Genomic DNA, 12268 nt, shown 5'->3' on the forward strand with positions numbered 1-12268 from the left:
AAGCTTTGAAACAAGCTGCTCCTCCAAAAGTATGTGTCTTAGGTGGCGCTGTGTAGCATTATATCCAAATAGCCGCTGAGTGTTTGAAGCTAAAGATCCGTCTTATCCCTGCACATGAAGTCAGCACCTGTTACCATAGCAACACCCTGGAACGCGTGGGACAGGAATATTTTTATGAGTCTCTGAAATCATGCTCATAAAAATCAAACAAAGCTTGGATGTGTGTGCGTTTTGGAGCCAGGCGAGGGTTTGTATCTGCTCATCAGAGAAACTGAATCCCATCCACTGGACCACAGCAACCAGGCGGTTTATTTACTGCAAACAACCAAACTATCACGCAACATTAACATCAAAGCATAGCGAGCATCACATGCAGTTGACATGAAGTTACTGCTGTTTCACTACGATGGCTAAATTCACATACAAGCAAATGCACAAGCATTTACATAGAAGTTTTATCTTTTGCTGCTTAGCAAAATTAAAATTTTATGGGAACTTATATAACCAAAAGACATTTGACAAAAACAGGATCTAAGCTTCACAGATTGACCTCTGGACTGAAAAACCTCCAACCAGCAAAGGTAGGTTTTATGTAAAAAGTAAACATAATATTAAAACAACACAAATTAAAGGTGCCATAGAACGTCTTTTTAAAAGATGTAATGTAAGTCTTAGGTGTCCCCTGAATGTGTCTGTGAAGTTTCAGCTCAAAATACCCCATAGATTTTTTTAATACATTTTTTTAATTGCCTATTTTGGGGCATCATTAACTATGCGCCGATTCAGTTTGCGCTGCCCCCCCGAGCCCTCGACTATAAGTGCAGTTATACAGTGCATAAACAAAGTTCACACAGCTAATATAACCCTCAAATGGATCTTTACAAGACATTCGTCATGCATGCTGCATGCATGGATCGGATCATGTGAGTAAAGTGTTTATTTTGATGTTTACGTTTGATTCTGAATGAGTCTGATGGTGCTCCGTGGCTAAAGCTAACATTACACACTGTTGGAGAGATTTATAAAGAATGAAGTTGTGTTTATGAATTATACAGACTGCAAGTGTTTAATAATGAAAATAGTGACGGCTCTTGTCTCCATGAATACAGTAAGAAACAATGGTAACTTTAACCACATTTAACAGTACATTAGCAACATGCTAACGAAACATTTAGAAAGACAATTTACAAATATCACTAAAAACATCATGATATCATGGATCATGTCAGTTATTATTGCTCCATCTGCCATTTTTCGCTATTGTTCTTGCTTGCTTACCTAGTCTGATGATTCTGCTGTGCAGATCCAGACATTAATACTGGCTGCCCTTGTTTAATGCCTTGAACATGAGCTGGCATATGCAAATATTGGGGGTGTACATATTAATGATCCTGACTGTTACGTAACAGTCGGTGTTATGTTGAGATTCGCCTGTTTTCCGGAGTTCTTTTAAACAAATGAGATTTATATAAGGAGGAAACAATGGAGTTTGAAACTCAATGTATGTCTTTTCCATGTACTGAACTCTTGTTATTCAGCTATGCCAAGGTAAATTCAATTTTTGATTCTAGGGCACCTTTAATGCCCATGCATCTTCCCTGCTGCCGTAGCAGTTGCAAATGATATGAAACTAGTAAAGTGTTCTTCTTTAAAGCTGCAGTCTGTAACTTTTTTTAGGTTAAAAATGATTCAAAATCCATTTTTGGGCAAGTACACAACCAGCCACTGTTCAAAATGATCTCCTTATGTTAGCCCAATTCACAACGGTAAGTTTATAATGTTTTCTAATTCGAATGGTACTGGTAGGTTTCCACAGGATTTGTCTTTGTGTCATTATGTCACGTCTGTTTACCTAAAGAACGAGTCCCAGCTAGTAGGCTATATTGCATGTGAGGATGCTGCAGGTGACTGATTATTTACAGCATTTTCTCACAGCAGCTGGAATAATTAAATATTATCATTTTGATGGCGGATTGTATGGTATGACAAATGGACAATTAGAGATTAGACTGTACAGAAATTGAAATCTACAAGTAACACTAATACACACTAAATGCAGCGTGTTTTATTGTAATGCTTTTTTTCTCAGTTGGTCAGAACAAATGTGGCAGATTTGTTACTTGTTCAGATGACATTTTCTGGTGAATATTCTTATTTTGGTCAAACTTCCAAGATTACAATCTGTGATTTCGAAGTACCTGTACAGTATCCACCGATGTGGTGACTGACAGCCACACATTCTCCTCAAAACACTAGATTCATCCACGCTGAGGAGCCGTGCCGATGCACAACCCACGTAAAGATGATAATTCCACATATAACTGCAATTGCGGGTTTCAAACAGAGATGGCGACAAAGAGGCAAAACTTACAGACTGCAGCTTTAAACACATTTGCTTTAAGCGCATCTAAACACATTCGTCTGTGACAACTTTGTATTCATCAACACATTTACACACATTTTGTTTTTCCTTATTTCTATATACTATATGGTATAAATCATTATTTTCACTTGTTTGCAAGTGTTTTAAGTGTTTGAATATTCTTCCTTATTGACTAGTGTTAGCTACTTGAAAATTCATAATAATTCATACTGATGCCAGACTGCTCTATCTGTGCGTCTAGTACAATAAAAAAAAATACTTTTATACTTTTACTCAAGTAAAATTTAAAAAAGGAGTACTTTTTATAATTTTATTAGGGTATCTGGACTCTTACTCACGTACTTTGTGTACGATGTGCACTGCATGCTTACATGTTTAATAATGAGGGAAATAATCAAAAAATCTTCAGATAAAGGCATTACATTGTGAGTAGCTGCTCATAGGACTGGAAGGAAACATCTCCCTGCCAAACACCCACACAAAAGAGTTCAGGAGATCTTCTGCTCTGGTCAAACACACTAATATGTGTGTAAGAGTATAATCCCAGTTTGACCCTCCAAAAGCACTGTGTAATAAAACCACAATTTGATTCTTAGAGTCTCAAGCTGCAGGTCTCCTGTGTGTGTGTGTATGCACGCTGATGCACTCTTGGAGGTAAGCAAACACATTTCAGAACATGAAAAAGATCTTATACATTATTCCAAATACACCCATGAGATGGCAGAGTGCTGACAGAGAGGACAACACGCACGCATATCGTCTCTTTCACTCTCTCAGCATCAGAGTCAATGCCAGCATGAAAAAGTAATGCACTAAAAATACAGCAGAAGAGATGCCACACACACTTTCACACAGCATTGCTTGGGAAGCCCACACAGAGACAGGTCGGAGAGCAAGTAGCTCTTCCATTATTACAATTACACATTGCTCCTTTTATCCTGCTCCTGCACTTGGTCAGTTTTTCTCTCTCTTCCTCTGTCAGAAGTATATTCATTGGTTTAAAATAATCTGATTGCGTGATACTCACTGACTGTCAGCATATCATGATAAAAAAATGATATTCTGAAGTATATTGTGGTCCAAATATCAAAGGACCAGTGTTATTTTAGTATTATTTACAGGGGTTAAATGGATCTTAGTTGATCCGTGATCCGTACGGACGCACATGGTTCAGCAAATAGAGTGTAAGTTTATCATTTGCAGGTGTTTTGTCTTGCCTGTTTACACATTCAAGCGATTTTAAACCACTCCAGCACAAGAAGAGGCAGAAGAGAAATAAATTTGTTACTCGCACAATGTTATCTGGGCGCACAATCACATACACACAAATAGGGCTGGGCGATGTATCGAATGCTTTTGTCACGCGCATTTCATCAGTAAAGCCGGTTCCCTGATTACAGCTAAATCGCCATCACCTGCTTTCAAATGGAGCGCCATTTAATAGACAGAGCTGTAGTTCACTGACAAGCCACGCAATATTGCGTTCAATATCGATATGAATTGCTGTCGATATTGAACGCGATATTGCGTGCCCAGCCCTAACACACACAAAGAGGCATGACACATACGCACAAAATTTTTTAAATATCTGTGTCTGCAAGTAGTCTCATAAACACAGTCGGTTATGTCTTAAGTGAACAAACATTTGAGAAAGAAATTGGATGTGCATATTGAATCCATGCATTAAGTCTTAAAGTGACAGCATCCTATAAATACCTGCTGCTGTCTCTGCCATTAATGTTAATGTAATGAAAGAAAAGAAAACTCATATGCAATTAGAAAACAATTGACAATAAAAATGTTTTCACAGTATAAAAATTAGGTGTAAGTGACAATAAAAGTGACAAAAAAGTGCCAATTGATGATAAAATGTCTGTGTAAAGGCAAGTGTTTAAATTGTTCATGATAATCAGTCTGATTTAGGTGATGAGGTGTGCGTATGAAAGTCCAGCAGCTGATTTTATGCGAGTTACATGGAACTGAGGGTGAAGAAATCATGAGGGAAGTGAGGGGAGATCTATACCTGTGATTTTCTGGGCCAGCTTTATCACCCTCTGTAATGCCTTTTTGTCATGTGCTGTGCTGTTGCCAAACCACCAAAGCTGGCCCAGAAAATCACAGGGATAAATCTCTCCTCATTGCAGGACATCTACAATAAAAGGACCTGCAAATGGGCTTGCAACATTATCAGCGACCCCACCCACATTTTCTGAGGTAAGCAGTACCGGAGCACCTCAGCCAGAACTTCCAGACTCCAGAACAGTTTATATCCCCAGGCCATTAGACTAATAAATAATCATCACCCACTGCCAATCCCACCTGAATCATCCAGAGAAAATCAGCCAGTTCCATGGAACTCTGCACTTTACCTGCTGGACTTGCATACGCACACTCATCATACTACTACAGACTGATAATAATCAAGAACAATTTATACACTTGACTTTACACAGACACTTTATCAACACTTTAACATTGTCACTTGCACTGCATCTTTATACTGTGAAGAATTTTTTATTGTCAATTGTTTCTTTATTCCTCATTTAACAATATCTTCTCTTCTGTGTCATTCTCGTACGCTGTTTACGTTCAGTGTCATCGTGCTGCTCACGTGAACAACATCGGCCAATAATGATTCGCCGTTCTGACGAAGAACCTGGAAGTGCTGAACGTAAACGTGTACAGGAATGACACAGAAGAGAAGGTATTGTTGAATAAAGTCGTTTTTGCGCACAAAAAGTATTCTCGTCACTTCATAAAATTAAGGTTGAACCACTACAGTTACGTCGACTTTTTTAACGATGTCTTTAGTAGCTTTCTGGAACTTGAAAGTGTCGGTTAAATTGCCATCTATGGATGAGTCATATAACTCTCGGATTTCATCAAAAATACCTTAATTTGTGTTCTGAAGAGGAATGAAGGTCATATGAGGGTGAAAGAAAGATATGAGGGTGAGTAATTAATGACAGAAATTTCATTTTAGGGTGAACTAACCCTTTAAATTGTGCTTTAAGTAATAAATGGGTTTTGAGAAATAAATTAGTGCAATGGTCAAATCATGTTTCTTCCACTTCCACAGCGTTTATCAAAAATCAAATCTGTACTCTCTGTTAAACAGTTTGAACAGATTATTCACTTGTTTGTTCTATCTCGTCTAGATTACTGTAAGTCACTTTACTATGGTATAAGTCAGTCTTCTATAGTGCGCTTACAGATGGTCCAAAATGCTGCTGCGAGATTGATTTCAGGCAGACCACATCTCACCAATTCTTATTTCACTAAATTGGTTACCAGTAAAATTTAGAATTAGTTTTAAAATTTTAACTTCTGTTTACAAATCCTTGCATAATCAAGCCCCACCTTATCTCTCCGAGGCAATCTTTATTTATAAACCAAATAGGTCTCTAAGATCCAGTAATCTTGGTCTCCTCACTGTTGCTATAGATCTAAGCTCCATTGCAGAGGTGATAGAGCCTTCGCTGTTGCTGGTCCTAATCTATGGAACAATTTACCAGCTTCTATTAGAGCTGCACCATCTCTGTCTGTATTTAAATTCCAGCTTAAAAATCATTTTATGTCAATAGCTTTTATCTAGCCATGTTTAATCGTATTATGCTGTATTGTTATGTGATGTTTCAATGTTTTGTTGTTTCTTATTCATTTTATTCTACCTGTATTGTAAAGGACTTTGGATCAACTAGTAGTTGTGTGAAAGTGCTTTATAAATAAAAGAAGAAGAAATGGTATTTATTTAAACACTTGAGTACTTTGAGTGTAATTTATTAATTAAAGCACACTTTAAGTACCTATATGATCCGAACCATGAGTTTTGTGATCCGTTGAACCACAAATTATTCATATACTATTATAGTATATTTCCATTCTCATTTTAGTTAAAATTTGAGTAATTTTGTTGTGTGCTTTTGTCATTTTTTATTTAGATATTTTTTTGTAAGCATTCCTGTTAAGCTTTAATTAAGTTTTAGTCATTTTAGTACTTCAATTTACACTTATTTATTCCAGTTAGTTGCCATAAGGCAACATTTCTTATTTTTATTTAATTTTTTCAAGTTTAAAGGTGCAACATGTAAGAATACTGTCCGCTAGAGGTCGCTAGAGGTCTATTCAAAACAAAGGCGTAGCTTGGTGACGCCAAGTTTGAGAGCGGAATCTTGGGACATGTGGTCTCCACCTCAACGGTCGGTGGAAAAGAACTGGGATAGGACTCGGGAAGAAATCATGTTCATGGATGCGATTATTAACGTTATTCTAATATGAAGCAGAGCAGGACCGAGTGTTGTGGGAGCTGAACGAGGCCGCTGGAGCGAATGCACAACACACGCCTCAGGAGCTGCAGAACTTTTATTATGTCACAGTCGCCAGTGCTGCTTCCGCTTTTCCGGTCATGAGTATGAGGTAACGCAGCTCTGTTTATCATATTACATACATTTGAGAGTGATGTTATAATGTTACTCTGTGCGTTCGCTCGGCGGCTGCTGTGAGACACTGTTACACACTGCAGTAAGATAGTTCAGTATTAGAATATTGTATTAAATGCTGGGTGGCTTGTGTTGATAAATGGCATGCAATTAATTTGAAAATGTATTGTATGATGGAGAAAATGCTGTATTTCTGTTACTAAAAATAAAGCTGCATCTGATTATGCTATGTTAGCTACTTGACAAAATAGTTTTTTTCTCTAAGGCATGGTAAAGCATGGTACTCGCAAAAAATCAATCAAATTAGATTTAAACAATAAGACTAAACGTGTTGAGCTATAATAACAACAATTCATTTTCTGTCTATAAATATTTAAAAACAGTTGTTCCCTCGTCTATTAAAACATGTAAATATTAAAGCGTCTTTGGTGTTTCCATGGTTTCTACAAAATAAAACCAAGGGTAACGCGTTATGACACAATTGACAGGTGACTCCTCACACGTCCAGGAGCCTTGGTTAAAATTGCAATTTTCTCACAATTTACAAATAATTGGAAACCTTTGGGATATTGTAAGTACTCAAGTAAATAAAATATATAACATGGCCTAGTGGTTTTTGGATATTTTACAGCAAAAAATATTACATATTTTTCATCTTTATTTTCATCTTTACATATTATGTTTTTCATCTAATATTTATATTTATATTTTATTTTATACAATTATTTTTATTAGTTTTAATTAACAATTACAACACTCCATGACTTTTTGTCAATGTATGGTCAAAAAACACACAAGAGACATTTTCAAAATATCTTCTGTTGAGTTCCAAAGAAAAATTGATACAGGTTTGAAATGAGTAAATTAAGCCAGAATTTTAATTTTTGGGTAAACGATCCTTTTAACTACTTTTAATTATGAGTAGCTTATAGCTTGGAAAGCCAGCCAATACCTGTGACAAGAGTCCTTCAACGAAACTCAACAGGTTAAACTATGAGCCGCTGGCAATGTCTGGATCCCATCACACAGATGGTGGGTTTGAATCTCATTCATACCAAGATCAGGTCAGATCTCTCAAGAAACATGACTGGCAGCATTTCAGGGTGGTGAGCCAATCATGGGTAACCTCCTTTCCACCGCCTCAGCTGTTCCCATGGCAATGAGATGCCTGTGGGTTGCAAGCTAATACGATCATGTAAATCTCAGCATGCGTTAAAGTACCTCGTTGGCACCTGTAAGCAATGGGCAAATAGCAAATAGCTGCCTCAATGTGTTTCAGAGCACACAAATACTCCACGACAAGGACTTACTAGTAAAAGTGCCACGCGTTAGGCGTAAATTGTGGGGAACAAAAGTATGTTTGGAAACTTCCATGCTCACTCCTCCGCTCTCTCCCTCTCGTATATCACACCTCAGCCTGCGTAGCAGAACCCTCAGCAAATCCGTTCATACGCAACTGTTGACAACTGCCGCTGAGAGGCATCTTAGTGTTCTCACTTCAGACAATGAATAGACTACAAATATTCACACAAAAGGCCTACGAACAACTCAGGCTAATTAACATACTAATGAGGCCTTTGAGCTAACGAATTTCGTGTGCTCATTAGAGAAAACATTGGAGGCAGTCAGCCATGTCTCTGAGTGTGTATGTATTTTCACCATACACATGTACAAACAACACTGTAACATCTAAATACCACACAAATGCACAACAGCAAGTTTGCCACTGGCAGCATATCTGTTTCCCAAAGTTCTGACTTTCACCGGTCTGATGAAAAAGAAGTACACGTCTCTCAGGGTAACAGGAGACAGGGCGAACTAGAGACACCCACAAACACGAGCCTCCCCCCACCCTATTTTAAGAAATGCTCAGTTGGGGCGACACCTGATAGGGATATAAACAGAGTGTAGGAGAGTGTGGCAGGTGGCAGCTGTCCTGAATTAATCACATATCTCAGCAAATTCTCTTTACCTGTTTAGACCCCCACAAGAACTTGATGACTAACTCTACAATCCCATATGCACATTTTACAAAACCCCTGTGCTGTCATGTTTGACATACAGCTTGAGGGACTTAGACTGGTGGACCAAATCTGATGTGTAGGATGCTCTGTGAAAGCATCACGTGCTTGAGCTCGGTTCAGAAACGTACGTTGAAATACAAGAGAAACGCATTAGAAACGCACACATCCTCCGTTAAACGAAAAATTGAGGAGGAACCGTCAACACACAAATGGTTTCACGAACGACATTTATCCTCGTAATTGATCCACTGGGATGAGAATAGTAACGATGCTAGTTCCGATTCTTATAACGACACCGGTTCTACGAGCGATTTTTGTAGTGCTTTTGAGTACAAAATATATTTATGAGAAATTAATTATTACATTTACTACCCTCAGCAGATGAAAAAAGCAGGACATGATGATGAAACTAATAACTCTGGGTTCAGTAAGTGAGTCGAATAAATTCACCAACGGTTTCGAGTGATTCGAAAGTGTTTTTGATTCACTAAAAAGAACCGGCTTCATAAGAGTCGAACTACATTGTATGTTTCGGATTCGTCAAGAACCACCGGCTCAAAAGAGTCATTTGCTCGGGAATCGGACCACAATGGTCACTTGATTCAGTGGCGGTGTTTCCGCTGAATAGTAGTGAAGGAAACACTGTAAAGAGTATTTTAGTACGCATCAGCGGAGCAATGCATGTCCGAAAACCGAATGTCAGGAAAATCCTTCGGGGTTTCTTTCTTGGAACTGGTTCTCAGCCCAAATGATCCACTTGAGCCTCAGACTAAATCACCATAAACTAAATGTATCATAAAAATAAAGGCATCGCGATCATTACGGTGCTTTCTGAAATCATTTCAAAGACGAATTCAAAACTGACAGTGGTTATTTTACGTTTGGGCGGCATTATGGTGGAAATGATTCTGTGACGCAAATTTGGAGACCTTCTCTCTCCTCAGCTCCACATCCACTCTGAACAGCTTCTTCTGCCGTTTACCCAGGCGAATTCGCTACATTCCAACTACCCCTAAATAAAGCCGGCGGCGCCTCGAACTGCACTAATTATCGCTGACTAACCAATAGCGACGCACAAACGTATTGAACGGAAGGTACGTACCTGTGATTTGAGCAAATGATGAATGCTTTCCTCCTAAATGATTTTCGGGAAAGCCAAATATTCCAGCCAGATCAGTTTCCTCTCCGTTAAGCGTGCAGCTGGCTGCTCCTCGGTGGCAGAAATACCCCAGGGCCGCTTTCGCCCTCCTCACTCCTGCGCACACTCACACACGGACCGACTCCGGTGCCTGCCCAGTTCCGGCAGATCGATGGAACCGGCGAAGTGATGCCTCTTTCCCTCGCGCGTCTCTGATGGATGCGCCGGTCACCGGGGCTGTCAGCGCGCGCTCAGATCGAAGCGCCGTTGAAAAATGGAACCTTGGAATCCATGTGATCGGTTTTTCCGCGAGCCCCGAGCAACAGCGGGGAACGAACGTTCGCGCCCCCTCCTCCCTCTCTCTCTCTCCCTCTCTCTCTCTGTAAGTCTCACGTTATAGCGCAGGAAACAAGTTGGTGTTCTCACAACCGAGCGGGCCTCGTTTCATTTCATGACCAAGCATCCCGATTCAGCACCAGTGCAACCGCTGTATCTGAAACATTCCCTCCATCAGCATCTGTGGATTTCATCTGCAGGCATCACAAACCCTTGCTTAATTACCGCTTCCTTCCACCACAGCTGAGAGAATGTGCATTGCCCTGCTCGTTTGTCCCTGAATCACGAGAGGGAGATTTTAAGATGGCAAATATTGAGAATTAAAGTCACCTCTCCCCCCTTCAATCTCCGCCTCCCTTCTCCAGATTTCGCCTTGGAAACACACCCTCCGCCGATCGCACGCGGACACACGCTTCTACGTCATCGCATCAGCTGGGACTGTGTGAAGATGCACCATAATTCATGTGCATGTAATATCACATCTGCGCGCGTGCCTTGAATCATTGTTAAAATGCCACGTATGGCCATGTGTGGAATAATTGCATGGAGCAAGAGGTCAAAAATATCATATTTGGTCTATAGACAGCTTTAAGCCTTTAATGTTGCGTACTGTCTTTTGTCCTTCGGCTTTCATCTGTGCGCCTAAAATTGTACTCCACAAAATTTTATTTTTTATTATTTTAGATTAGTGTGAACTGATCCGAATTATCGAATAATATTGGACCGTTTTGAGATTGTAGCATGGAAACTGTTGCCAGATTGGACGTATAACAGAAATGATCATTCTGAGTAGAATTTGTTACAAAAATGAACTGGCAGCTATCTCAAGAACTGAAAGAGTAAAAGGAAATGAGAGTAAATGCTATCATTAAAGGCATAGTTCATAAATTAAAACATTTTTTCACCCTTATGTCGTTTCAAATTATATGACTTTTTCTTTCTTCTGTTGAACACAAGATATTTTGAAGAACGTTGGAGTCCAAACAACATTATATCTTATTTTGTGTTCCACAGAATGAAGAATGAAGAGGATGATGACAGAATTTACATTTTTGAGTGAACTATTGTTTTTCATTATTAATATTATTGGACTCTGCTCTCCAGATTTCAGTATTGACCATTAAATAACTATTGTCTTATTGTGAACTATTAATCTGTATTTTCATAAAAAAAGTAATATTTAATCAAAAATGTATACACTTGCTCCACTGAAACAACAATCCTTTTCAATCAACATCACCAAACCTCTTATATTTCAAACGCTCTCTTTCCACCCACCTGTCATAGAGAGAAAAATCAAGTCCAACCTTTTTTCTCACTGACTCTCCTGTTTCCCTTTGAAATGCCTCACATTATGTAACTATTTGTTCCTGTGACTGGTGCAATGCTAAGGTTAACTGAGATACATTTTTGAATATTTTTTGAATGCATAAATATAACAAAATGGGTCGCAAACAATTTTTCATGTTAACTGCTAAACTCAGAGACTCTACCGACATATTCTAAGGTCATTTTTTATGGTCATAAGAAGATTTGATAGACGTTTTGAATTTAAGCTCAATTTTGTTGACATAGCGTATAACAAATGATCTCAGATCAGCTGTTTACAAGTGAAAATCTATGAGGCCTTTTACTGACAATCAGATCCAAAACATATCAGTCACCTAATCTGTGTTCCTGCAGATATCATTAATGCTGATATTATCAGTCTTACTTCCAGCCAAGGAAAGCGTGTGTGTGTGTGAGAGAGAGAGAGAGAGAGAGATAGAGAGAGAGAGAGAGAGAGAGAGAAAGACGGTGCCCAGGGTAATCAGCCCACTGTACCAGCCTCTTCTAATTATGGCTGCCCTTCACTTGACCAAATCATTTATCACACATATAACAAAGCTAAAACAAACCAGCATAGACATACACACAAGTAATGACCTGTTAACACAACACACACACC

The 12268-nt window shown here is 38.9% G+C and overlaps 1 protein-coding gene across 3 annotated transcripts in view; it reads right to left on the reverse strand.

Moving 5' to 3' along the window:
* Window positions 1–10065, reverse strand: part of slc8a3 (solute carrier family 8 member 3) — a 63539-nt gene extending 53474 nt beyond the window's left edge. For all 3 annotated transcript variants that reach the window (XM_067385400.1, XM_067385399.1, XM_067385398.1), the window contains exon 1: window positions 9949–10065. The gene's annotated coding sequence lies outside the window, so the exon portion shown is untranslated. The remainder of the gene's footprint in view (window positions 1–9948) is intronic.
* Between the last annotated feature and the right edge of the window lie 2203 nt (window positions 10066–12268).

The sequence above is a fragment of the Chanodichthys erythropterus genome, chromosome 5 (assembly GCF_024489055.1).
Source record: "Chanodichthys erythropterus isolate Z2021 chromosome 5, ASM2448905v1, whole genome shotgun sequence".
Lineage (NCBI taxonomy): Eukaryota > Metazoa > Chordata > Actinopteri > Cypriniformes > Xenocyprididae > Chanodichthys > Chanodichthys erythropterus.